Source organism: Danio rerio, chromosome 6, assembly GCF_052040795.2.
Source record: "Danio rerio strain M-AB ecotype USA chromosome 6, GRCz13ab, whole genome shotgun sequence".
NCBI classification, from domain to species: Eukaryota; Metazoa; Chordata; class Actinopteri; order Cypriniformes; family Danionidae; genus Danio; species Danio rerio.
Window position 1 is genome coordinate 38,273,622 of NC_141026.1, and position 27,300 is coordinate 38,300,921.

The window sequence follows — 27,300 nt, forward strand, 5'->3', positions numbered from 1 at the left end:
GTAAACTCTCTTAAAATATATACAAGGGGTTGGCCATTTATATGGATACACCTTAATAAAATGGGAATGGTTGGTGATATTAACTCCCTGTTTGTGGCACATTAGTATATGTGCTGGGGCTTGTAAATAACTTATGAAATAATAAAGTTTTGTTTAAAACCAAGCACACTATTGTTTTTCTTGTGAAATTCCCTACAAGTTTATCAAGGTGTATCCATTTAAATGTCCCACCCTGTATATTTAACAAAAACCTAGACTTTAACAGCTCTCCATCCTGAAGTGTTAAACATTCTCCTGCATTACGCTAGACTTTAAGCAAATCCTAGTTTAACAATACAAAAATGTATTTTCTGTGAGCCCCTTTGCCAAACAACCAAAGGGAGCCTGGAAAAAGCAAGGCTACTTAAATTCCACATTCAAAACAACCCTGTTCATGCTTAGGGCTGAGTTAATTATGGACAAAGTCATGCTTGGGTCTAAGCCAAAAGTTTGCCCTACTGAAATCAAAAATTAATTGGCTGTCTGAAAAGGCATTTGTGCACTTTTCAAACATGTCACACAAAATCCCAATCCTAAATTGCATCAGGGACAATAAACCCAAAATTAAAATAAATCTTATGGCATCGTCTGTTGTTAGTTTTTAAATTGACTACAGAAGATGAAAGTGGTGTAATAAATATGCAGACTCAATATAAAGAAGAGTTCACTCCTTCAGGTGATCGTCGTTCCAAATAAAATACATACTGAATGCTAATTTTCATTTCTGTGTTTATATGCAAAACCATATTGGCACATAAAATATTGTATGTATCTAAAGTGTCTGCATTTATGTTCTCCATACATTAAAACAGAAACATGTTAAGAGAAGGGGAATGTTCCGTACATGTTCCTTTAAAGAAATACTGTACTTTGTTTGGATCATTTTACAAGTTACCCAGAGTTGAGTTTTGTCATTAGCTATGTTTCCATCCAAAAATATGAATTAAATTCATGCTCAAAACTGTAATATCAAAAAAAAAAAAAAAAAGAAGTGAATAAAGCAGCGTTTCCATTTACACAGACAAAACGAACAAAAAATGTCACTTTTTGATTAACTGGCATCAAATATCAAGAGTAAAAATTGAATTTATTGAGGTAGGAGAATCTGCGTTAATCTTTTCTATGTTTAATAAATCTCAGAAGTCAATGCCGACAAGCAACATTGTGGTGTTCAAAGGTGTCAGATGCAAAGCACAATCGATCTTGAGAGTTCTAGAGGTAATTAATAATTAAGGTTAACAATTTCAAACTTAACTGTACATTTTTGATGTGCATCAGCATTTCCGTCAGCTATTTTTTATGCGCAAATCCAAAATGCCCATAAAAATAGGTTAATGGAAATATAGCTATTTTTGAATCCATTCAGCTGATCTTCTCTGGAAGGAGCACATACTGTAACTTAGTATAAATCATTGAATCGGATTAGCATCTTGCTTAAATAAAAAAAAAAAAAGAGTAAATAAATAAATAAATCAGTGCTGTAAAAAGTAAGTGTAAATATTTTTTGTTTTGTATTATAATTTTTATTTTCGTTTATTTACACATTGTACTTATACACAATGAGAAAGCATACATTATGTAAATACATGTACAAATGAATACAAATATGTAAAGTCTTATTTTGGATGTGATTAATTATGATTAATCATTTGACTTTACTAATATAAAATAAAAAGTAACATGTATTAAATTATGTAGTTTTATTATTAATATTTTTGTGCTGGAAGGCTAATTGTCTTCTCTAATTTAATTATTTATGCTAAGCTAAGATAAGCTAACCTAAAAGACTTCCTACAAGACCTGGGGCCTCATGTATCAACGCTGCGTACGCACAAAAACTTTGCGTACGCCAGGTTTCACGCTCAGAATCGCTCACGTTTGGATTTACTAACAATGAACTGAACGTGGGAATGTGCGCAGGTCTATGGCAGCTTTCTGGCAGGCGTACGCACATTTTTTGTGCGTGTCTGTTTTATTTCCATTGGCGACTCCTAGAGGCAGTTGTGTTAAATTCTTCTCTACAAAGTGTCTGATCCTTGCAATGGCAGCTGTATGAGACGGGTTCATATAGTAGGTATGTAAGATTTCCATACCATACAGTTGACCAGCTAAACATTAAAGCGCAAATTGCAGCAGTCGCCTGTTTTCCCAATGTAATCTGAGCTATCTACTGCACGCACATTGCTATAAAGACACTATCTGAAGATGAATTTGCATGCGTGAATCAGAAACATTTCCATTCAATAAATGTGCAAATAAAATATGATGCACAAACTTATTGATGATTCCTACTTGTCTTTCTCTTGATAAATAGTGGGCAAAATCTTATATGTAGCGGGGGAAAAAAGAAGAAAGAATTTATCAGACGCTGGATTCGAGCCGAGTTTACGCTCGAATATGTCTGTACATGATCTTATGCTTCTTATGAGATGCGCCACTGAGACCGCTAAGGGTATCGCAACATTTTTCTGTTATAAACCACACTATTTCTTTTTTAAATGCACTCAGTGCGATGTTCAGACCCAACTGTGTTAACCGTATCAGCTAAACTCTCCCACTCTATTTTTTTCTTTTGTTGTTAATTCCGGAGAACAAACTTGCAAATAACACCGCTTTTCTCCGGTCTACCTCCGAAAGCAGCACCTCCATTTCACATTCTGTTCAAAGTTTCTCTTTTTGCTTGATTTTGCTGTTGCTTTTTCGTTGGGTTTTGCCATTAGCATAGTCATTAGCATATTCATACGGGGGAGGAGGCAGGGAGGGGTTTTGTGCTCGTGCATGTTGCGCTCAGTTTCACGTTCATTCAGATGTACAAAAGAATATGCGTGAGATTCGGCGTACGCAGTGTTTCATACATCTGAATTTTTTTCTGCGTACGCACATTTACAGCTTCGTGCGTACGCAATGTTTTAGTAAGATTTCCACGCAAGTCTTCGTACATGAGGCCTCTGAAGATTAAGTAAATTCAGCGATGGTGAAATTGAACTCTAGGGGAGTTGTACAATTTGCCAATAAAATAAAATAAAACAAAATAAAATAAAATAATAAAGAGTGTTGTTTTAATGGACCTACTGTATAAGTATACATTTTAAACATTCCTTTAATGTTTACAATGCAAATCCAATTAGATCCATTTATTTGGCAAAGTCTCTCATTTAACATATCTACCATATATCTACTAAAAACAGAAATTACTTTACAAACAGCATTGTCAGGAAATCATATGAACATTTTCATATTAGTCAGTAATATTACTTAAATTAATTAAAAAACTGAAGAAATATAATTTTACACAAGTTTACTGTATACACAACTACTTAAATAGACTCAATGATGATCTGAAAATCTGTGAGAATCTAGATTTCTGTGCACGCAGATTGTGTTTTGGCCTATAGCTATAACTTATGTTTGCAGGTTTCCAATAGTTCTGAAAATAAACAAAGGATAACTGGAAAATAATTCTACATAATTTTGAATCAGAACAGAGGTTAATTTATTGATGGTTAGGTTTTTTTTAAGTCACAGACCTTCGTCTGTATAAGTGGAAACCTTATATTCTTCAGTTCATCTGAGAGCATCATTTGTCTTGAGCGTCACAAGCACTTGACATTAAAGTCAATTGTGAATGCATTGCTATGTTTCAAGCCAACAAAAATCAACCAATTTTCAATCCTTTAGAGTCTGTATATATTTAAAGTTCCCTCTAGATGACTTTGTGAAACCTGACTCGGGACCCAGATCATGCACTCAGGAGGGATCAATCCTCCTGTGATGAAAGTCAAGCAGTTTCTTATAGCGCATAGACCTTGATCACCCAGGTGGACACATCAAAAAGATTTTTTTCTCTCTCTTTTCTTTCGGGCAGCAAGTCTGATTTATTCAACTTGCCAATCACTCATCATACTGGATGATTTAGCTGGGCTTTGCTTTGTTGCTGTTGCATATACCTGCAGCTTCACAGGGTTGTTAAGATGCATTCGTTTTCATTAAGATTCAAGTTGATGTTAAGGTACTTTAGTTTCAGCTTAATTTGCAGAGATGGCTGTAAGTAAGTCATTCACAGTCTGAATGTATCCACTGAAGATGTTTTTCTGCTTTGTGACCAAATTAACACAGAAAAGCAGAGAAAAACAACTTCAGAAATCACCACAGCATTTAGTGATTTTCCTTTTACCCACTCAAAAGAAAAACAAAACTGTCACCTTTTGCTCTCTCTCTCTCATTTTACTGTAGATATTACTGTGAAATGTTAACTGCTACATTTGTTTAGTTGTTTTGACTCATGCTGGAATATACAATTTGAACATACTGAAACATTTAAAACTTTGAAGTACTTAATTTAAAGAAGAGGGCGATGTAAAAATATGTTATATCATGAAGAAAATCTAAAACCACACAATTTTACAGAAAAAAATGTACTAGATACTGTATAAAGTGCAATAAATATATGATTTTAGCAACAATATAGTCTTAAAAGTCAATGTGAATGAGTAATACCACCTTTAAATTTAACCATAACATTTTCTTAACTAACAATTATAAAAAAATAATAATAATAAAATTTCAGTGGCCCCATATTTAGAGGTCGCATGAACAGCCTATAGTGGAATGTTCCTTCTGTATTAAACATGCAAATGTTAAAATCGGATCACAAATATGGCTATTTAACTGTACATAGTTTGTTTTTTATTTGTGAATTTTTAGTATTTCATTTAGCCTTAAAAGGATAAAGGTTCCACTTCAATATATATGTTAGCATGCAATTTATTTACAAAAAAATAAAGAATCTACATAGAAAAATAAATAAATAAATAAATAAACTATGGGCCCCTGAATCACTAAGCCTGCCCTTGGTTGGATTTTATTTTAAGGTTTCAAGTTAAATCATTAATTTAACTACTGAATAATTGATTGCAAGTACTTCCTATAGGGGAATTACCAACCTACGTTACACATGACGTCACGCGGGCTCAACCGTGCATACTGGTTGAAAAAAAAGGCCAGTTAGAAAACCTAAATTTAAAAATTAAATAGAAAACCTAAATTTTACCGTACGCCACACTGCTTTTAATGCCAACCGCAGATGTCATTGGCTAACAGCCATCATCATCAGCTGAATGGAATGAGGACCTAATTAAAAATGCTCGACTCTGCAGTTCTCAGTTTATGTCAGGTAAGTTTGTGCTATGCAGAATCATACACATTACTTGTTTTTCATTGCAGCAATGATTTCAGCAAAAGCAATTAAATATCTTTAATTAAACTGCGGACACTGAATACTTAGAATGAAATGTAAAAATGTACATTCACATACCCTGCCATACAGCTGCAGTTCGCTGTCAGAATGCAGTTGTTACTCTGAAAGAAATATGTCAATAATATATATGTATATATATATATATATATATATATATATATATATATATATATATATATATATATATATATATATATATATATATATATATATATATATATATATATTTATACAACAGTTCTGTCTGGTTCTCGAATCTGATCGGATGATAGCCATGATATATTTAAGTAATATCAGCACCCGTACAGCCTCTTTACCCTTTGTGTATTACTCCGCCCACATACAGCCAGCAAAATCAGACTCTACAGATCTAAAGTTTAAAAGATGCTTGTTCAGCTGTTTAACTGTCAGCTTATGATTTGGCCTGCGGCCTCGTGCCAACACACGCCTCCCACCAGTGCCGATATACAGCCATATTGCACTGCTACGCGTATGATATTGCATTTTCAACAGTTTCACGACATAATTGAATATATAAAAACAGAATCAAACATGGAGAGTCTCAAAAACCTTTTTGTATGAGGGACAACTTTCTTCCGTGTTGGATAATATATATATATATATATATATATGTTATCAATAACTTAACTCTAAAACAACAACAATCCCTCGCTGTAATGCTAGTAATTTGTCTAAATGGTTAGGGTTAGAATGCGGGCTAGTTTTAGAGGTACTTATCTGTGATTATGCATAGTTACAAATAATAGTTAGTATAGTAGCTAGGGAAGGGGGTCTACTATAGTAGGAAGGGGGTGTTCGGGTCAATCAGTGCAATCAGGTTTTTTTGCCCTAGAGTCTGAGTCATTTGATTTTGAGTATGTACCGAAACCCGATCCAATACTTCTATAATAGATAAAAAACAATAAACAAGAGCGAAGAAACAGATCCAGGATGCTCCTTATTTTTTATTTATATCACCTTATTTTAACATTCAACAACTCTGTTTGTTGTGTTAAATGTAGCCTTTTCCTTTCCATCTCTTGCAATCCCAAATGTACTTATTTCACAGTTTGCTATGGCAATGTTGTCGTCATAAGCTTTATAATACCTCCAGGCCGCAGATATACTCATGCTTTCTGTTTCTAGCTGCTTACATGTTCTACTTTGCCAGCATTTAACTAATAGCGTCTCAACAAAGTGATATCATGCCGCATGCGTTGCTGTTTCTGTGTAAAGTCAAGAAAGAGATCTTAACTCTGTGCAACTGCAAAACTATAGATGTGTTAAAACATAATGAGAATATACTGTATATAAATATGTATTCAAGTCCTGATCAGGAGGTAACGTCCGATTCCGATCGAGTCTGAAACTGTGTGCTCGGGCCTGATTTCTAATCACGTGATTGGATCTAGACATCCCTAGTCGACAGTGGCCCCTGGTGTATTTATGTGAGAACAGCAAGTGCGGATGGCACCCGCGAGAGAAATTTGAGATCTGAAAAAAATGTATACATCGGCCTCTGGTGGGTTCACGAAAACAAAAACTGCTAAAAAAATGTACCTACTGGGACATATTTGGCGATCTCCAGAAATGTATATAGGGGTATAATAATGAGCCTGGGTGTAATAAAATACAATGAAGCACTCCTTACATTAACTTGAAAAAATATTGACTGTAGTGTATGTGTGTGAATAAGTGTGTATGCAATTATGCATAGTTACAAATTGTAGTTACTATAGCAAGTACATTGGATATGTAATAAGGACATAATTTGCAATGTGTTTATTCTAGTATTAGTTTTATTATAATTGCTACAGTATGTTATCTGTTTTTAAGTTTAGAACAATTTTTAGTTTGTTCTATGTGGTATTAGACTTATCTATATTAGATTTTGTTTTAGATAATAGTTATTTATTTATATATGATTCATAACATTAAAACTAACAAAACTAACATTAAAATAACATTAAGCACAAATAAACTATTACAATGAAAATGAAAAAAAATGAAACCATGATACCCAGGGGTTGTGAAAACTATTTTCCCTTGTCTAGCCAGGTTGTTTGTTTCTGTCATTTTTGGTTTGTGGAAGGCTGTGAAGAGGATCATCTCTGTTATTGTCAGTGTCACAATGGTTTTCTCTCTCTGAGCCTGCAAATCAGGGAGATGCACTCAGTTCCTCTTGATTATTTTCAAGGCTTTCTTTTGTATCCTCTCAAAAGCTCCTGCATGCTTTTTGTACTACCAACTAATGGCACATTGCCATAATCTTATCACAGAGTAATGTACAATGATGAGCTTATCCATAGAAGCTTTAATATTTTGACCCTGTTTCGGTCACGTTCCTAAGATTGCTTGCTTGTTTGTTTGAGTGGTCTTCTATAAAATTGTTACCACAGCCAATGATATGAATTTAGAATGGGTGTATCTGTTTGGTCCATTCAGTTTAAAATGTTGCTCTAAAAATTACACTTTAGTTAACACTGTATTTTTTGATGACCACTTTCTGTTGATTCAATGCTAATTTTGTAACTAGACTACTATTTAACCAATCATATTGCTTTGTTGGCTCCCTGTTTAAGCTCAGGTGTTCTCACAGGAATAAAGGGTATATCAACTGTCACTGAGTTACTATGGTTACTACTAATGTTTATATTTAGAAGTGTAACTTCCCTTGTTCATTTTCTTTTCTATTTTTAACTAACTGTAGCATTCAGATATTAAAGAGCTTAATCAAATGTACTGTAAAATGACGCTGGATTTTGTGTTTGTCTGGATAAATGAAATATAGATTAATCTTGAATTGGATGGATGAAAATGGATAAAATACACTGAAACACATGCTTTTTCTCAACTCTTTACATAAAAAATATATATATATGAATATATATATATATATATATATATATATATATATATATATATATATATATATATATATATATATATATATATATATTTATATATATATATATATATATATATATATATATATATATATATATATATATATATATATATATATATATATATATATATATATATTTTTTTTTTTTTTTTTTTTTTTTTTTTGTATAGTCTGTTCTTCAACAAGCATTTTAGATGAGAAATAGGTCTACACTACACACTTAGAAATACAGGTACCAAATCAGTTATTGGGCTGGTATCATTTGAAGGTTAAGGTACATTTTTGTTCCTAACAGGTCCTTGAAAGTACATATTAGTACCTAAAAAGTACAAATGTGTACCTCACAGACACAAGAGTGGGATCTTTTGAAAAGGTACCACTCCAGTGACAGATGTTGTACCTTTATTTCTGAGAGTGTATGTGTGTTTTTCTGACATTTAAACACATAACACAATAGGACAAAATGTATAGGACATACTTGACATTATAAGATTCAGACATGCTATAGAAGTAAGTTCATATCAGCTAATGCAGATAAATTGAACTTATTATTGTAAAGTGTTTTAACTGTATCTACAGTACAAGATTCTTAGGTATACACTAGTTTTTAAATTCAGAAATTAAGAATGTCACACTTTGTTAGTGTTTTCTCCAGATAATGTTTGCCATTTTATATATAAAAACATGCAGTTTTTATGTAATATATTTAAAAAGGTCAATTGTTCATCATATTTTTGCCCATTCTATTTTTTTTTAAGTCACAACAAAGTTTAGTCTTTTGTTGCTTACACAGTTCCATCAGTATTCAGTAGGGATGTAACGGTATTGTAAATACCGTCATACCGCAATATTAAATTTTTTCGATATTACCGAAGTCGCATGACTCGGTAAAACTATAGGTCTTCTGAGAAAATTTGCTCAGGCGAATGAAGCGAACGGGAGGTAGCTGAAACTTCATTTCCCATCAGCCCCGGCGTGGCCATAATCCTTTGCGGTCTGTTGTCGCTACAGATCCAGTAATGCGGAAATGGAGTGTGCTGCTAGTAGCGGAGATGAAAAAAAGATGGAAATGATCGAACCTAAAGCGGGTGTTGTCGTCGCGCGCGTTCTGATCAGCTGTGTTGTGGCGCGCGTATTGTAAAGCGCCGAGGGGGGGTTGAGCGCGCATACTCAAGAGAGGTGTTATCGCGCGCCTACTGAAGGGCTGGACTGGACGGAGGTTGTGTCGCGTCGCGGGGGCACTTTTGATCGTTTTGGAAGGGCATTTTCTATCCAAGACTAAAAAGGGCATGTACACTGCACAGGTTAAGCCCTATGTGTGCACGTGCCTGCAAGTTGGGGAATACGACTAATAACAGTCATGGGGACTGCAGAAACACAGCACACTGTTCAGATTGATGCAGATATTGACTTTTACAGTAAAGAGACCTCTATCTCACTCATGGTTTGTCTTCTCAAGTGGGGGAAAGACAATGCACAACGTCACCCACTGCTGTCAACATGGGCCAAGTCATATCTCTCTTGTCCCAGAATCCTCAGTCCCAAATGAGAGGGTTTTTTTCTGTTGCAGGGGACATTGTAAATACCCAGAGATACCAGCTTTTACCAGATTATAGTTATATGATAATTTTCCTTTAAACCCATCTCTATCTAAGTGAGTGATTAAATGTTAAATGTGATGAGTTTTTAACAATACTAAATTGAAACTTTATTTTTTTTACATGGTTTAATAATTTTTTGTTATTAAAATTGAAGTTCCTGTTTCAAAGCTTACAGATAGATGGCTAATTTGTATGTCATTGACACTTTTGGCACTTTTTTGGAGTATTTTCAAAAGTTTTTTTTTTCCTGTAAATGATTCAATAAATACCGTACCGTGACATTCATACCGAGGTATTACCGTACCGTGAAATTCTGATACCGTTACATCCCTAGTATTCAGTATTCAGTATTCCATCAACATGTAGTAATTTTAAATGTCCATCAAAGATGTTTCATCTACCATGTTTCATATAGATTGTTCATCTATCATTTTCTCTACCACATAACACAAATGCATGACTTCACATGCCAAATCTTTTATTCAGTTTTGCCATCCCTTTTGGTTTTAACAAGCCTGGCCATTGTACAGTTTTATCCATGGTGCTTGTAATTGATACAGGTCTCATGTCCTGATTTAAATCAGCATATTTTTCCTTTGAAATGAGATTTGTCTGAGATGTCACTTCTACAAACAAAATTCCAACACTTGTGACAGGCACTTTTAATAATTTGTTCCTGCCGACCATGAAACATAACCAAAAATATGGGCTACACCTATAATAAGTATTCTTGTTGGCATAATTTAGCACCAGACTCTGCATACATTACCGGGTTGCACAGCTTTAATATATTGCGTAAAAGTCCTAGTATGTTCTCCTCCATACTGAGATGTCATAGTTCTGCACCCACCAGGGGCTATCAAACCATCTCTTCCATTTGGACTCTATTGCAGAGCTCTCAAGAGAGACTAAATATGTCACACACATAGAGACACATACAAAGAGAATGTGAAATCAGAACCCGGGTGATGAATGTTTGTGCATTGCATTCAAGGAAAAAAAGAAAGGGGAAGAAAAAACAAAAACATTTCCATATTCAGCACAGGCTGTAAAGCATCAACAGGAAATGTGGGCTGTGACAGCAAGAACAAAAACAAAGCCATTAAATTTTGACATTTTATAAAATTGTCTCAAGTTAAATGTGTTATAATTGTGAATGCATGAACATTGAAGACATACTAACTACACTTCCATTTATAAAAACTGTCAGCAAAGCCTTTTTTGTTCTTGACATGAATTGCAACATTTACCTCATGCATTTTTCTCATATCATCAATGTCAAGCAGAGATTTTTGTTTAATTAATCAATGTGAGACAACTACTTAGATCACACTGCAGTGAGCTTTTCAGATTTTGAATCCCTGCTAACAAAGTCATGAATAGGAGTTTCTGAATCTGCACTCTTTCTAGGTCACTAATCAAATAGGCAAATTGAGCTTGTTTACTTTGTACAGACAGCGCGCTAATTTTGTTTCCAGTCAAACACAAGATGTGATTCTCAAATCATGACAGAAAACATGATCAGGTTTATCAGCTTGAGTTCATGCAGCTTGAGTTTTTTTTGTTATTTAAAGTTTGTGAAATTAAAATATACGGTGTAGGGATCGGTATCGGCCGAGAATCACATTTTATGACTCTATGACGCTAATTTGGGGTATGTACCCAAACAACGATGTAACTCACAGATGAACTATCATAGTATGATGCAACGTTTGGGAAATGAACAATGTAGTGACGAGTGTTTCCCAAAACCCCTAGTTTCTCTGTCGCAGATCTATTGTTTGAACCACGTTAGTTACAATGTAAATTGCCCATAATGAGACTCTAAATGGGATGGGGTTGTTAGAGAAGAACCCCATAATTCTGTTGTGCAAATTATATTTTTTTACACGCACACATATTTAAAAAAAAAAAAAAAAAAAAAAAAATCCAATATTAGTTTTGGTAAAAACTTGCACTCGCTTTCCATATTAATGAAAATTAAAGGCACATATAAGGTCTGTGCTTCATTTACAAATATTATTGAGAACATTACATATTATATTCTAAACCATAAAATCACTTACAAAAGCAAACACATTTTCTAATTTCATATATAAATAAATAAATAAATAATGAGGCTATTTATTAAGAAATTACATTTAAAATTTATTAGGAAATGAAAAACAAATTATATTTTAATAATAATATTAATAATATTAATGATGATTATTAATAATATTTGTTATATTATTATTATTATTATTATTATTATTATTATTATTATTATTATTAATATTATTAAGTAGGATATTGTTTATTTAATTCTTTTTTTTTTTTTAAGTTACCTTTACAACTTGACACGTGAACCACTGCAGAAATGTTCTAACCAGCAGGCCCATGTCAAATACAGTACAGATACTTAATAAATAACCCACTATAAATTAAAAGAATTAATGTATGTAATGTTTTTTTTTGTTTTCACAAGCTTTGGATATGCTTTTAATAATTCCACTTTTAAATAATAGGTCACTTGTAGCTTTCACTATGAGCCACGACCAGGGCTGGCGCGTCTATAGAGGCGACCTAGGTGGCCGCCTAGGGCAGCAGAATAGAGGGCGGCGTCCGCAACACCACCCTTACCACCTGCGCCCTCAGTTATATCCGCGTCTAGTGCGGTAGAATAGAGAGGGCGGTGACCCCAACACTATCCTCATCACCCGCACCCTCAGTTATATACGCGTCTAGGGCGGCAGAATAAAGAGGGTTGGGATTGAGGGCGGCGTGACCTTCCTTTGCCTAAAGCGGCAGTTCAGCTTGCTCCGGCCCTGGCCACGACTGTGTTTCAAACGGCATCAATGTTTTCAAAGTGCACTTTCAAGGGAGCACGATTGTAAACATGAAGATCACTAAAACTGAACTCTAAAAATTATTTGAAAGCAAATTACACCTAACAGAGATGACTTTAATGCTTAAAAAAACATTCCAAGTGTAAATGTTAAAAATATTTTAAATGAATAGGGCATAGGGGATGCCAATCCCCCAATGTGTTATTTGGTTGGCAATAAAACACAGTCAGGAACTATGTTTCTTACAGCTCCAGAGGTGTACAGGGTTGCAAGTATAAAAGTTTGCGGAGCAGTTTGCAAATGTTCGTTGGAACGACGGATTTGGGAAACACCAAATCAACAAACTATGCTTGTAACACCACAACTTGCGACCTTAGTTGGCTGACGATGGATTTCGGAAACGCACCCCTGGCCGATCTCATGAAACGATCGCTAGTGTTTGTTTATGAGTTTACCAGAAGAGGAAGACAAACAAATGCTCCGTATATGATATACTGTATAGCCTAAGCTGAAACAAAATAAATGAATGAATTGTTTTCTGTAAAGCTGCTTCTGGCCATGACATATTCACACCTAAATTATTATAAGGGATGAGTTTAAAGAATTATATGCATCATTCTTAATTAATTTATTTGGTAAGGTGAGATCTTTCCTTCAGGTTCAGACTTTAAGGGGAAAATGTGCTTAATGTGTTATAAAGCTTGAAGCTTCCGAATCGGAATTTGGTATCGGCTGATCACCATGACAAGGAATCAGTACTCGGCATCGTCTGCAAAAATCCTGGTCAGAGCATCCCTAATACAATGTTTATTTTGCTAGCAAACATTGTCATTCTTTAAATGACTAATTAATCTGTGAAAGTCAATCCACTACAAGTTGATTTGCTTCTACATTTGTAGTGTTGGTCCTTCTCTGTTGATGTCAGTTTGAATCCTTCAGCCACAATGTTCTTTTTTTTTTTTTTAAACAGGATGTTTATTTGGTTTTTCCAAGTTTAACACAAAGTACAACAAAATACAAAATATTGTAAATTGATCTTTCATCCCCACACATACTGTCCTATACATATCCAAACCTCAACCTGTAGTGCCACAAATAAACCACAAAAACACAAAATGCAACTTTTTCCAAAGGCATATAAGATGACACTTCTTTAATCCACATGGAAATAGAAGTTGCTGTAGAATCATTCCAACTCAATGTTGGATGTTATAAACTTTATGGCTCCTAGTAGGGCTAGTTTGACAAATCTCAAATTAGTTATTTGTTGATCAAGTGTATATAGTCTCTCTAGGCACATTAGTACCTACAACTATGCTATAATCTCTAAGACCTCTTTGCAATATTCTTCAGGGCAAGACCACAGCATACAGTATGTAGGAGAGTCCAGCATATGGAGGGGCTTTTAAAAGAGTGCAATCTAAGTATAATAAACTATACCTAGTTTGGAGTATTGTAAACCCTTTGTATCACATTAAATTGCATGTTTATTAATAGAAAAAGTCTGAGCTTTCTCACATATTGTTTCCCATTCGTCGTCTGTGAATGAGAACTCCAACTCTTTTTTCCACTTAAATTTTACGTCTCAAATATTACCCACTATCGACTGTAACAACTTGGCATAGATAAAAGAAATGAGACCCCTAGGACCTTTTTTGTCTGACAAAATAGCCTCAAGAGGTGAACAGGAAAGTGTAGATAAACGACCACCTTGCTGTATCTGAATATAGTGTCTAACTTGTAGGTATAAAAAAAAAAATGTGAAAGGTAAATTTGACTCAACCAAATATCTTCAGCCTTTAAACTCTGTTTATCATAGTGCCCTGGGGTTTGTTACATGCTTTCATAGACTAACTCACCATTGTAAGCTGTATGCCAAAGCTGAGTGGCCTTCTCTGAATGTAAGAAGGTACACCCACTGGATGACTCTGGTCTACAAGGCTCTTCTGGGACTGGCGCCTTTATACCTATGTTCCTTTCTTCATAAGTTAAAAAAGCCAGATGTTCAAATGAAACTTATCATTTGTCTGTTTCCGTGTTAAAACTGAAATAGGGAAGCGAGCCTTTAGTCATGCTGCCATCCTAGAATACTCTTCAGTCTGAACTACAATGTCTGAGCTCATCTCAATTAAATTATTTCCCTCTATCATTTATAACAAGCAACAACAGTCCATTTCTTAGTGTATGTGTTTTTAACATTTTGTAATGTGGGATAGCTGAATAACTAAATTGTATTTTTATATTATCTTTACTTTTTTATTTATTGTTATTGTTTTTCACAAGACGTGTGTTGCGGATCTTTTGGCAAGTTCATCATTGTAAATGAGCTATCTTTATCTCAGTGTTTTTTTTTTAATCTGGTTAAATAAAGAAGTATATATATATATATATATATATATATATATATATATATATATATATATATATATATATATATATATATATATATATATATATATATGTAGCTGTTCAAACGACATGAGTGTCCTCCTCATAAGATTCATCAAAATGTGGATGCCTCGATCATACCACAGTTTAGCTAAGCCATCCTTAGGACAGGGGTAGAAAAGGTGTTATAAAAAGTAGTGGATCTGAACATATTCTGCTTTGATTTCATCTTTTACTTGAGGTCTGCAACAATTTTAGAAGTACCAACAATTAGTGTGTTAGAGGTCCATTTCCTCAAACAGTTTATAGAAACAAAAAGTATTGCAGAGTTGTACCCTACTAGGGCCTCTTCTATTGTTGCTAAGCAGAAAGGGAAATACACTTTGATTGCCAGATCCAGAAAATGTAATATAAATAATATAATATAAATAAAAGTCTGGCAGTTAGAGTGCAGAATTCTTATTCTTAATATTCTATAAAGTCATGCACAAAAAGAATGCCCTGCCCCCTACTCAAAATTAAATATATTTTAGAAGTACATCAACATATTGGGCGAAGCAGTGGCGCAAGTAGTGCTGTCACCTCACAGCAAGAAAGTCGCTGGGTCACTGGTTCGAGCCTCGGCTCAGTTGGTGTTTCTGTGTGGAGTTTCCATGTTCTCCCTGCGTTCCTCTGAGTGTGTGTGTGTGTGTGTGTGCGTGTGTGTGTGTGTGTGTGTGTGTGTGTGTGTGTGTGTGTGTGTGTGTGTGTGTGTGTGTGTGTGTGTGTGTGTGTGTGTGTGTGTGTTTCCCAGAGATGGGTTGTGGCTGGAAGGGCATCTACTGCGTAAATACTTGCTGGATTAAAAAAAAACAAAAATCTGGAAAAAAAGAAAAGAGAAACATTTTCAGTCATGGTCTCTGAGTTTTGGTTTGTTTAGTGGAAAAGATAGTGAGAAGCATCAGTGTCAGGAAAATGTCAGGATAATGAACCCTCTCACCACCCAGTAAGCCTGTAGGTTTAATGTTGACATTGCCTAAATATACACAGACGTACAGGTTGAGAGTGTGAGATGCTGATGACTCACCACATGGGAACATTTGAACAGCTTTAAGCATGACTAACTCTTATAACGAGATTCTTATATGCTGCTGGAAGACTACAACAAACAATTGTCAGTTGTAAAAAAAAAAATGTTTTTGACTAAACAATTATTTGAAAAGTATCCTCTGCTTTTATGAAGAAATATTGCTATACATATTGTAGTCACTTTAGCTAGTAAAATTTAAGATTATATCATAACTTCATTTGCATTAATATGTGACCCTGGACCTCAAAATTAGCCATAAGAATTAGGGTTGGGCATATAAGCTATAATGCCGATCCGATACGCATCTCGATACAAAGAATACGATCCAATATATTAGCGATACATTTGTGACATATTGCGATGCAACACGATACGATTCACACCCATATCACGATACAATGCGATAATTCAGCACTAACTAATTAGATCAAGTTTATGAGATTATGTGAAAGAGGATGCTGTGCCATTGAATGAGTTTGATTATTTATTATCCAAGCAAAACCAAGACTTTTTTTTACAAACTGGCTCTTCTCTCAGAGCCAGAGTGTCAGTTTACAGTAGAGGGCCATTTTAGAACCTATAGCACATATTATTTAAGTATTTTCAAGATAAACAGAATGTATAAGTGCAATATATATTAAAATATATATATTTGCACTCTTTCAACATAAAGGTTGAGCATTGCACAACAAGAATTGTGATTTAACTTTTCAACTATGAAAACAAGTTTTACAAAGATATATTTTGCCAGTGAATATTCAAAACTTAAGGTGGTGAACTAGCAGTGTTATGCTGCTTTGAAACATCACTGTCACTGTAAACAACAGGCTGATAAAAATATAACAAACCAGCAATCTTCTTGCTGTAGGGTGGTCAAACTACCCACTGTGCCACCGTGACACCCATTATTTTTATCATTATTATTATTAATTAATTATTATTATTATAATTAAATAAAAATTAACAGGAGGAGGTGTTTAAAACCTTCGTTCTCCGTGACACTAGGCTGAATATCTTTGCAGATGAACAATGCAATAACATCCGTTATTGGCGTAGAGCGCACAAAACTGTTGCGCATGGAAAAAAAACTTGCAATGCTTTTCTCACCACTTTTGTAGCTGGTAGCTACAGTTGAAGCAGTGCAGGAAGCCGGGGATGCAGGAACACTGGAAGATGCTTTCACAGCAACACCGTGGCGCCGCTTCAAGTGAGATTTCAGATTAGTCGTACTGCCTGCGTATTTTACAAAAGATGCGCGGCACATTTTGCAAATTGCATCTGTCCTGTCAAGTCGTCCATCCTTAAATCCATGATGTTGCCATACTTTAGATTTAAAACTCAGTGGGGAATCAAATGTTTGTTTTGCTTCTCCACTTTCTGAGGGCGCACCACTAGCTTCATCCGCACACCTGATACACTGAGTTGTAGTGTAAGTGTACACATCCGCAAATCCGTTGCTAAGGCTTACTTTATGTAGGTCGATTAAATTATGCACCAAAAACAGGTTGACAACACTTGCTAATAAAAAAAAATACATTCTATATTAAAAATATAAGCTGTATCTTGGAAAAACCGATGCATCTCGCAAAAACCGATGCATCTCGATTTGCTTCCAAAATTTCATTCATCCTCTGCTGCTCTACCGATGCACTCGCATCGTGCACGCGCATGACCGCGTATCGATACATATCGGTTAATCTTCCCATCCCTAATAAGAATCAATTCTTGGAAACTTGAGAAAACTTGAGATTTATGCATTATCTGTATCGATCATGTCTACAGTATGCTGATGAGCTAAACAAGTAATTTTTCCACTGATGTATGTTATGTTTTGATTGAAAAATAGTTTGCCAAGGGTTGACTATTTGAAAATCTGGATTCTGAGAGTTAAATTTTTTTTTTAATAAACATGAGAAAATCATCTTTAAAATTAATTAAGGGACACATTACTAATTGTAACTAATTGTAACAGGTATATATATATATATATATATATATATATATATATATATATATATATATATATATATATATATATATATACTAATTTCATTCAAAATTCCTTGTTAATCATCATTTATTTTTATTTAATTTCATATTTTCAAAGTTGTTCTTTAAATGTTTATATTTCAGAGTTAATAAAATCCTAATTTTGTTTGTTTTTAATATATTGGTGTATTTTGGAAAATGGTACGTGGTCCCTTTAAATGTCGTTTTCCGGTTCCGCCTGCTGTCGCTCAGTTCCCGGCAAACGCGATTGAGAAGAGGTGAGTTGTACTGAAGCTCCGTTTAAAACACATAATATACGTGTTGTTTATCACAAAAACACCTGCAAGTTCGTTCTAAATTGCATTTCACTGTTATTGTAAACATGTATGAGAGGTTGTGTAAAGTATATAAAGCATGTATTTTGGGTAAAGTTCATAAGCATGAGTGTGCAAGCTTTGTGGTGAAGATTGTCCCTTTCAATATAGGTTGGTCATATTTTACAGTAGGAACTAGGATTTGTGTTTAATTGAATTAATAATTATTGTAATTTAATAAAACTGAATATTATATGGCATTTTAAAAAAAAATCATTTTTCTTATCAAATTCCTTATCTTGAATATTAAACCTCTGAAATTAAGCCTTATGTACTGTTGTAAATGTTTTCATTGACGCTGGGGTGATTTTGAATCTTAATTTGGCCATAACCACACAAAAACACAGAGATTTTTACCTATTTCTTGAAAACTGGATATCTGCAGTTTATGAATTCAGAACAAAAAAAATCTGAAGTTCGAAAATGCATTATAAATATGCCTTAAAAATCTGTTGTCTTAAATTTCAGATGACAGTCTTCAGTTTGATTAAATTTCAGTTGTACAATTGTTAGCACAATTCAAATTCAGATTTTTTTGTTCATTATTTAAGCTCCATAAAGAACATGATTTTTACTTTGTAATTTAATGATGTTTGGCATAATCAATCATTTTTACCCATTTGATGGATTTTTGGCTATAGCTCAACCGGTAACTGTCTTTTAGTTTTAACTAAAAGTGGCACTGGCATTTTTATTTGAACCATAAACAGGGCCGGAGCAAGCTGAACTGCCGCTCTAGGCAGAGGACGATCACGCCGCCCTCAACCCCAATGTGAAAATGAAAGTGACCGGTTATGAAAATAAAGTGAGGTGTCGCGGACCTCTATTCAGCCGCCCTATGCGCGGATATAACTGAGGACGCGCGGGTGCTGAGGGAGGGAGGAAGGTGTCGCCGACGCTGCCCTCTCTATACTGCCGCCCTATGCGCGGAAATAACTGAGGACGCGCGGGTGTCGCAGACCTCTAATCTACCGCCCTACGCGCGGATTTAACTGAGGACACGCGGGTGCTAATGGAGGTGTCACTGACGCTGCCCTGCCCTCTCTATTCTGTTGCCTATGCGCTAGGGTTGGGCATCTAAGCTATAATGCTGATCCGATACGCATCTCGATACAAAGAATACGATCCGATATATTAGCGATACATTTATGACATATTGCGATGCAACACGATACGATTCACACCCATATCACGATACGATGCGATAATTCAGCACTAACTAATTACATCAAGTTTATGAGATTATGTGAAAGAGGATGCTGTGCCATTGAATGAGTTTGATTATTTATTAACCAAGCAAAACCAAGACTTTTTTTTACAAACTGGCTTTTCTCTCAGAGCCAGAGTGTCAGTTTACAGTAGAGGGCCATTTTAGAACATATAGCACATATTATTTAAGTATTTTCAAGATAAACAGAATGTATAAGTGCAATATATATTAAATATATATATTTGCACTCTTTCAACATAAAGGTTGAGCATTGCACAACAAGAATTGTGATTTAACTTTTCAACTATGAAAACAAGTTTTACAAAGATATATTTTGCCACTGATTATTCAAAACTTAAGGTGGTGAACTAGCAGTGTTATGCTGCGTTGAAACATCACTGTCACTGTAAACAACAGGCTGATAAAAATATAACAAACCAGCAATCTTCTTGCTGTGAGGTGGTCAAACTACCCACTGTGCCACCGTGACACCTATTATTTTTATCATTATTATTATTAATATTATTATTATTATTATAATTAAATAAAAATTTACAGGAGGAGGTGTTTAAAACCGCCTAGTGCGGCAGTATAGAGAGGGCGGCGTCCGCAACACCCAGTTATATCCGCGCATAGGGTGGCAGAATAGAGGTCCGCGACACCCGCGCGTCCTCAGTTATATCCGCGCATAGGGCGGAAGAATAGAGGTCCGCGACACCCGCGCGTCCTCAGTTATATCCGCGCATAGGGCGGAAGAATAGAGGTCCGCGACACCCGCGCGTCCTCAGTTATATCCGCGCATAGGGCGGAAGAATAGAGGTCCGCGACACCCGCGCGTCCTCAGTTATATCCGCGCATAGGGCGGAAGAATAGAGGTCCGCGACACCCGCGCGTCCTCAGTTATATCCGCGCATAAGGCGGCAGAATAGAGGTCCGCGACACGTCACTTCATTTTCATAACCGGTCACTTTCGTTTTCACATTGTGGTTGAGGGCGGCGTGATCGTCCTCTGACTAGAGCAGCAGTTCAGCTTGCTCCTGCCCTGCAGATGAACAATGCAATAACATCCGTTATTGGCATAGAGCGCACAAAACTTTTGCGCATGGAAAAAAAACTTGCAGTGCTTTTCTCACCACTTTTGGAGCTGGTAGCTACAGTTCAAGCAGTGCGAAAGCCGGGGATGTAGGAACACTGGAAGATGCTTTCACAACAACACCGTGGCGCTGCTTCAAGTGAGATATCAGATTAGTCGTACTGCCCGCGTATTTTATAGATGCGCGGCACATTTTGCAAATTGCATCTGTCCTGTCAAGTCGTCCATCCTTAAATCCATAATGTTGCCATACTTTAGATTTAAAACTCAGTGGGGAATAAAATGTTTGTTTTGCTTCTCGCGCTTTCTGAGGGCGCACCACTAGCTTCATCCGCACACCTGATACACTGAGTTGTAGTGTAAGTGTACACATCCGCAAATCCGTTGCTAAGGCTTACTTTATGTAGGTCGATTAAATTATGCGCAAAAACAGGTTGACAACACTTGTTAATAAATAAAAAATACATTCTATATTAAAAAAATAAGCTGTATCTCGGAAAAACCGATGCATCTCGCAAAAACCGATGCATCTCGATTTGCTTCCAAAATTTCATTCATCCTCTGCTGCTCAACCGATGCACTCGCATCGTGCACGCGCATGACCGCGTATCGATACATATCGGTTAATCTTCCCATCCCTACTATGCGCGAATATATCTGAGGACGCTGGTGGTGAGGGAGGTGTCGCGGACATAACTGAGGACGCGGGTGGTAAGGGGGGTGTTGCGGATGCCGCCCTCTTTATACTCTAGACATAGGTCGCCTCTATGGACGCGCCGGCCCTGATCATAAAGCAATCTAATGTATGAAGGGCTATATGTGACCTGACATGACTGCAGGGCTAAATTGCAGAGCTTGTGCAAACATGCACATCACTATGATAAGATGCTTTCAATGCTGTCATCTTTTGTTGTGTTTACTGTTATTATAAGGAAAGTGTGCAGTACATTTTTGCATATTCATTTAATGACACTCAGTTTGGTAACATTAAAATGCTGCCTGCATACATAGTGAAAATCAATAACTTGACTTTGCATTAAATGAATCATGAGTTAAAACTGGTCTCCTAACATTGCATAACAAAACTCGATAACAACTTCACCATCTACTCAAATTGGTTGGATAAACTTTACCACGGATTTACTCTGGAATTAATGTGTTCTAAAGGTTTAAGCGAGATATTTATATGCGGGAGTGCTAAGATAATTGCTATTTGTGATGTCTACTTGATAAAAAAAATGTTAAACCCGTTAAACACAATGACACAAAAATATATTTATTTATTTGCCAAAGAGTAGGCATATTCGCAAAATAGACACGAGCTCTGTCTTGTGACCATAATACAAAAACCTTCTGCAATCAAAGGTGAAAGACTTGAACTAGTCAGGACTATAAACCCACTTGTCCCAGTTTAACATCTTCATTATTTTCATTTGTGTCTTGTGGACCACAGATAATGCAGGTGAAAATGCAGATAGTGAAATCCCAGCCTGAGCTGCAGTGCGTTGAAAAGAACCAAAGGACAAAAATGAAGAGTTGAAAGAAGTTCGGTAGACCTTGTATTGCATGAATCATCCTAGTTGTTTGCTCCAAGTTGTCTTTCCAGCAGCAAATTAAAAATAACATGGCTAGGCAAACAGTATGTTAGGATGATTTGTTCCTCTGGCATTCCAAATAAATTGATACATGTTGAAAAAGGTACGTTCCCTTACAGCAAGCACTCTCAGTTGCTGTGTCTCCTTCTGGCAGCAACAACTGCAGCCACACTTTAAGACATACTTTTTAGGTGTAAAAATGGTGCTGATACTCATCATTTGAAGAGCACAAACATTAGCAAATTGCTTGCGTGATTCAATAGATTCTCCTTCCATAAAATGGGGCATCCGCTGCGTAAAAACGTGCTGGATAAGTTGGCAGTTCATTCCGCTGTGGCGACCCTGGATTGATAAAGGCACTAAGCTGGAAAGAAAATGAATGAATGAATGAATGATATTATTTGAAGAAAAATGTTCAGAATTCAATCCAAATGTAAATTATTTTCTTCAAGATACTACACTGCAAAAAATGGTTTTCTAACTTTTTTGTTTGGTTTTTTGTTTTCAAATATCTAAAAATTCCTAAATAATGAAGCATTTTCTAGACAAGCAAAACTATTGTCTTGTTTTCAGAAATAATACATCAAAATATTTTTTTTCCTTAAAATAAGCTAAATATTCTGCAAATTGGGTAAGCAAAATAGATTTTTGTTTTGACATAAGATTATTTTGCTTACGCCATTTGACAGTCTATTTAGCTTGTTTTAAAGGGGAAAAAGCTTATTCATTTTAAGACTTTTAATAATTACAGTTTTTAAAAGACTAGAAACAGGACAGATTTTTTATTTTTATTTTTTTGCAGCGTACTGCACCACAGAGAACGTTATTAATAAAAAGCCAAGAGGACATGTACTATTTTTTTATGAATTTAAGACTTTTAATAAATGAGTGGACACTGGCATATATACATTATTCTAACATCTTTTGTTGTTTTCCTTGCTTGTTAAATAAATAAATAAAATGTTTGTCAATACATATAAGAAACCGATTCTGAATAAATGTCAGTGGATTCATTGAGTGGATATGTTACAATTAAATTGTAAGCATCTTTATAATGTGTTCCTTAAAAATTATGCTTATTGTGTTCCTCCTACTTTTGGAAAAGTATGCAAATGACATTTGTAAACATTGTAAGTTGCTGTTATATGTAAATAAATAAACCTTAAATAATATCTTTCTCCCTTAATAGGGTTTTTGAGTGTATTTGTGAACACTTGACATGGGTTTGATTAGTTATTCAGTCAGACCGGACAGATTACAATGTAACATTACAATGTCAAATTAAATAAATACATGCAATAATCACTACCATTTATTAGCATTTTCTAGTATTTGTTAAACATTTTTTGACAGTCCGAATGCTATAGACTCAGGGCTTGATGATTAATTCATTTTTTTTTTTCAGCTTAGTCCCTTTATTTATTCAGGGTCGCCACAGTGGAATGAACCGCCAACTTATCCAGCACATGTTTTACACAGCGGATGCCCTTCCAGCAGCAACCCATCTCTGGGAAAGGGATTGATGATATCTCTTTTAAACTTTTTTTTCAAGCAATCTGTGTATTTGTGCATCAAAATAGTTTCTTACCCTCATGGTTGAGTCAATAGTTAAGCTGTCATAATTTGTGGCATCTCTGAAACAATAATCAGTCATTTCAGTAATCTGAACACTTTCAGGTTATTTTTTGTTCATTGTTTTATTGTGCATTTAGTTTTCTCCATTTATTTTAGGATTACCTTTTGACAAAATGTTCACATTTGCTTCCTTTTAAATGGCTGTGAAGATACTCAGCAAAAGCTGTATCTGCGACATTGTTTCTTGTGCCCTGTTAAGTAAAATAACAAATGAACACGTTTTTTGAAATGCCATTCAGCCTGTAGCTTAAATATAAGTGAAAAAATAAAACTGTAATCTCCTTTATTTTTGTATTTTTTGCAAAAGCGCTCGGGGTGTCATCATCAAATGATGTTATATTAGGGAACACAAAAAATTACCAATTTAATCCTTTTGAAGTTATTTTTGTGGTGAGGGTAAGTCACATAAATGCAAAAAGAGTTCTTTGTACTTACTTGTCTGTTCGTTTATAGTATGTTCAGATGTTTCACTGCATTTATAAACCCCACAGCATGTTGTTTACACATTTATAGTTCCAACCTACCATTCAAATATGCACAAAGATAGTACACTCTATGAGGCTAATGGCTTTGCCTTTTAATGTTGATTTTCTTTCATGACTCAACACAAGTTTTTCATTGAATCAAATGTTCACACACTAATGCACACGCACAATGACAAACATCTCAAACAGGCACCCTGATAGAAGACATTTGTAGAATGTGCCTTTATTTCTCTTAGGTCATGAATGACTCCTGCTCAGACCACTAAAAATCCCGGATGAGTGTTTCTGTACAGGGGGATTATCTAATAAGGGATGCATTTAGAACCACGCTAAGGGATCCCCAGAAGCAATTCGCTGGCAATTTAAAAAGCGGCATAGATTGGTTCTTGTGAGCTGGGACTGATTGGGTCCTATTTGTTTCTGTCAGGCTGAACTTCTCCTTATAACCCAATCATGAGAAAGCAGAACTATGAGTTTGACTCCCTGAGATCAACACGACTGATCGGACATTATTCTCTGGGGCTTTTGTGTTCCCAAAACCACTGGTTTTAACGCGTGAAATTGTTACCATAGTGCCAGGAGAACTCAAATAAAATTGTCAACATGTAAATCACTTTAGTAATATCACATTAAGATACTGTTTCTAGCTGGGAGACCCTTTTATCAGTCTTACTTTAATAAAATAATAAATTAAAAGTAAGATTGTAAATATTTCCTGCCAAACTTAGAGACTTGAGAAGTCCCAGTCTCCAAGTTTGAGATAGATAGATAGATAGATAGATAGATAGATAGATAGATAGATAGATAGATAGATAGATAAATAGATAGATAGATAGATAGATAGATAGATAGATAGATAGATAGAATAGTACAATGATAGATAAAAAGGTAGAAAGAATGATGAAATAATTGGATGGATGGATTTTTTTTTTTTTTTTTGTCAAACCTTAAGACTTAAAAAAACCCATCTTCTAAGTTTAAGATAGATAGATAGATAGATAGATAGATAGATAGATAGATAGATAGATAGATAGATAGATAGATAGACAGACAGACAGATAAACAGACACAGACAGACAGATAAAATAGTACAATGATAGATCAAAAGGTAGAAAAAATGATGGAATAATATGATGGATGGATGGATGGATGGGTGAATTTTTTTTTTTTTTTTTGCCAAACCTTAAGACTTAAGACCCATCCTCTAAGTTTAAGACAGACAGACAGAACAATTAATTCAATATAAATATAATGATATAGAGAGCAATGGAATGATAGAACAATGGTATATTGATGGATGAATGTTTTTTTTTTTTTTTTTTTTTTGCCCAACTTGGAGACTTAAAAAAAAAACACCCATAGTGATAGATTGATAGTTTATCACACTGTTAGCAGGTTTTAGCAATGGTATGATTGATTTAACACACAGTGATGGTATATTTCTCTTGTTTTAGAACATTACTAGCAAGATTCAACAAAATATATTGGAGGGATCAGGGTGTCTTGTTTTGGTAAGATCACAATGCCAACTGAACTATGGTTGAGCACCAGTATTGAATCCTGGCTGCTGGTTCTTTGCTGGTTCTTTTACTTTCTGCTAGCATGTTTAAACCAGCCTGATCTCACGAGAAAACGTAAGTATTTTACGTTTTGCCAGTTTAGTGGCTAATTCGTACGAATTCGTACGAGTTCAGTCGTACAAAATGGTACGATTTTAAAAAGGAGGCGTGGCACCTGACCCCACCCCTAACCCCAATGGTCATTGGGGGATAAGCAATTCGTACTAAATTGTACGAATTAGATTGTACGAATTCATACGAATTAGCCACTAAATTAAAAAGTTACGAATTGCCGTGAGATTGTGTTGGTTTAAACATGTTGATTTTTCTAGCATAAAATAATACACTTATAATATATTTAATTGCAAAGGTCAACACAATTGACCAGTCTCCTATGCATTTGTGTTCCCATAATTACCCCTAAGTCATACAGTTCTACTAGTTGAGAACAGCACGGTGCAAATTACTCCCTCACTTTTCTTTGGCTTACTCCCTGCTTTACTAGAAGTCACTCTTGAGACTTAATGAACCATTTATATCATGGCATGTTTTTCTCTGAAAATGTCCAACATAAACTTTCATGAAGACTGCTACCATGTTGCACACTGTCCATGAAACATCTCATCTCATCTCATATTGATATACAATAAATCCAAGTAGCCATAGAATGCCTTCCTCTGTGGGCCCCAGTTTATTCGTTTGTGAAGTATCTGCATTCAGGGAACTGGATGCAAATTGTCTAATTCCTCCGACTCTTCATTACAGCAAAGCTCATCAAACAGTGGAGTTTGAAGCAGGTGTAGGCCCTTCCCTAAGGGAGCGCTTCCACTTGTTGTGATCAAGAGGGATAATGTAGGACTACATAATCCTTCAGGAGTGAAACACTTTAGCTTTCTGTACAGAAACTAGTGAGGATGTAGTTTAAAGAGAAAACTGTGCAGGTTGGGAATAGTTGTACATTTGGACCTGTAGGGAGGCTGAATATGTATTCTGTAGCACGATTTTAATGTTCAAAGTGGGAAGGTTGTCAGAGTCACTTACTTTCTCAAGTCCAGCCGACCACATGCAGCTTTTACCCCAGCAGTGTCCTTTTTTTTGGTCTTTTTTTTCCACTTGTTTATGTCCGCCAGCAGAGTGCCCTAGATTCCCAAAAGGGCTGTTTTTGGAAGCAATACATTTCTTCTGAGTATCTGAAATCAGTGACCTCTGTAATTAAATCTCTCTAACCTTATGTACTTATAAAGATAATGCATACTTTTTCCTCTGTCCT

General features: G+C 35.2%; 2 protein-coding genes across 11 annotated transcripts in view; one reads left to right on the plus strand and one right to left on the minus strand.

The window, feature by feature from the left end:
• The window catches only part of LOC147836423 (uncharacterized), a 451,022-nt gene that overhangs the window by 286,347 nt on the left and 137,375 nt on the right, over window positions 1-27,300 (plus strand). The window lies entirely within an intron of this gene.
• The window catches only part of brinp3a.2 (BMP/retinoic acid inducible neural specific 3a, tandem duplicate 2), a 101,019-nt gene continuing 75,684 nt past the window's right edge, over window positions 1,966-27,300 (minus strand). The window contains exon 8 of the transcript XR_015492421.1: window positions 1,966-2,987. The gene's annotated coding sequence lies outside the window, so the exon portion shown is untranslated. The remainder of the gene's footprint in view (window positions 2,988-27,300) is intronic.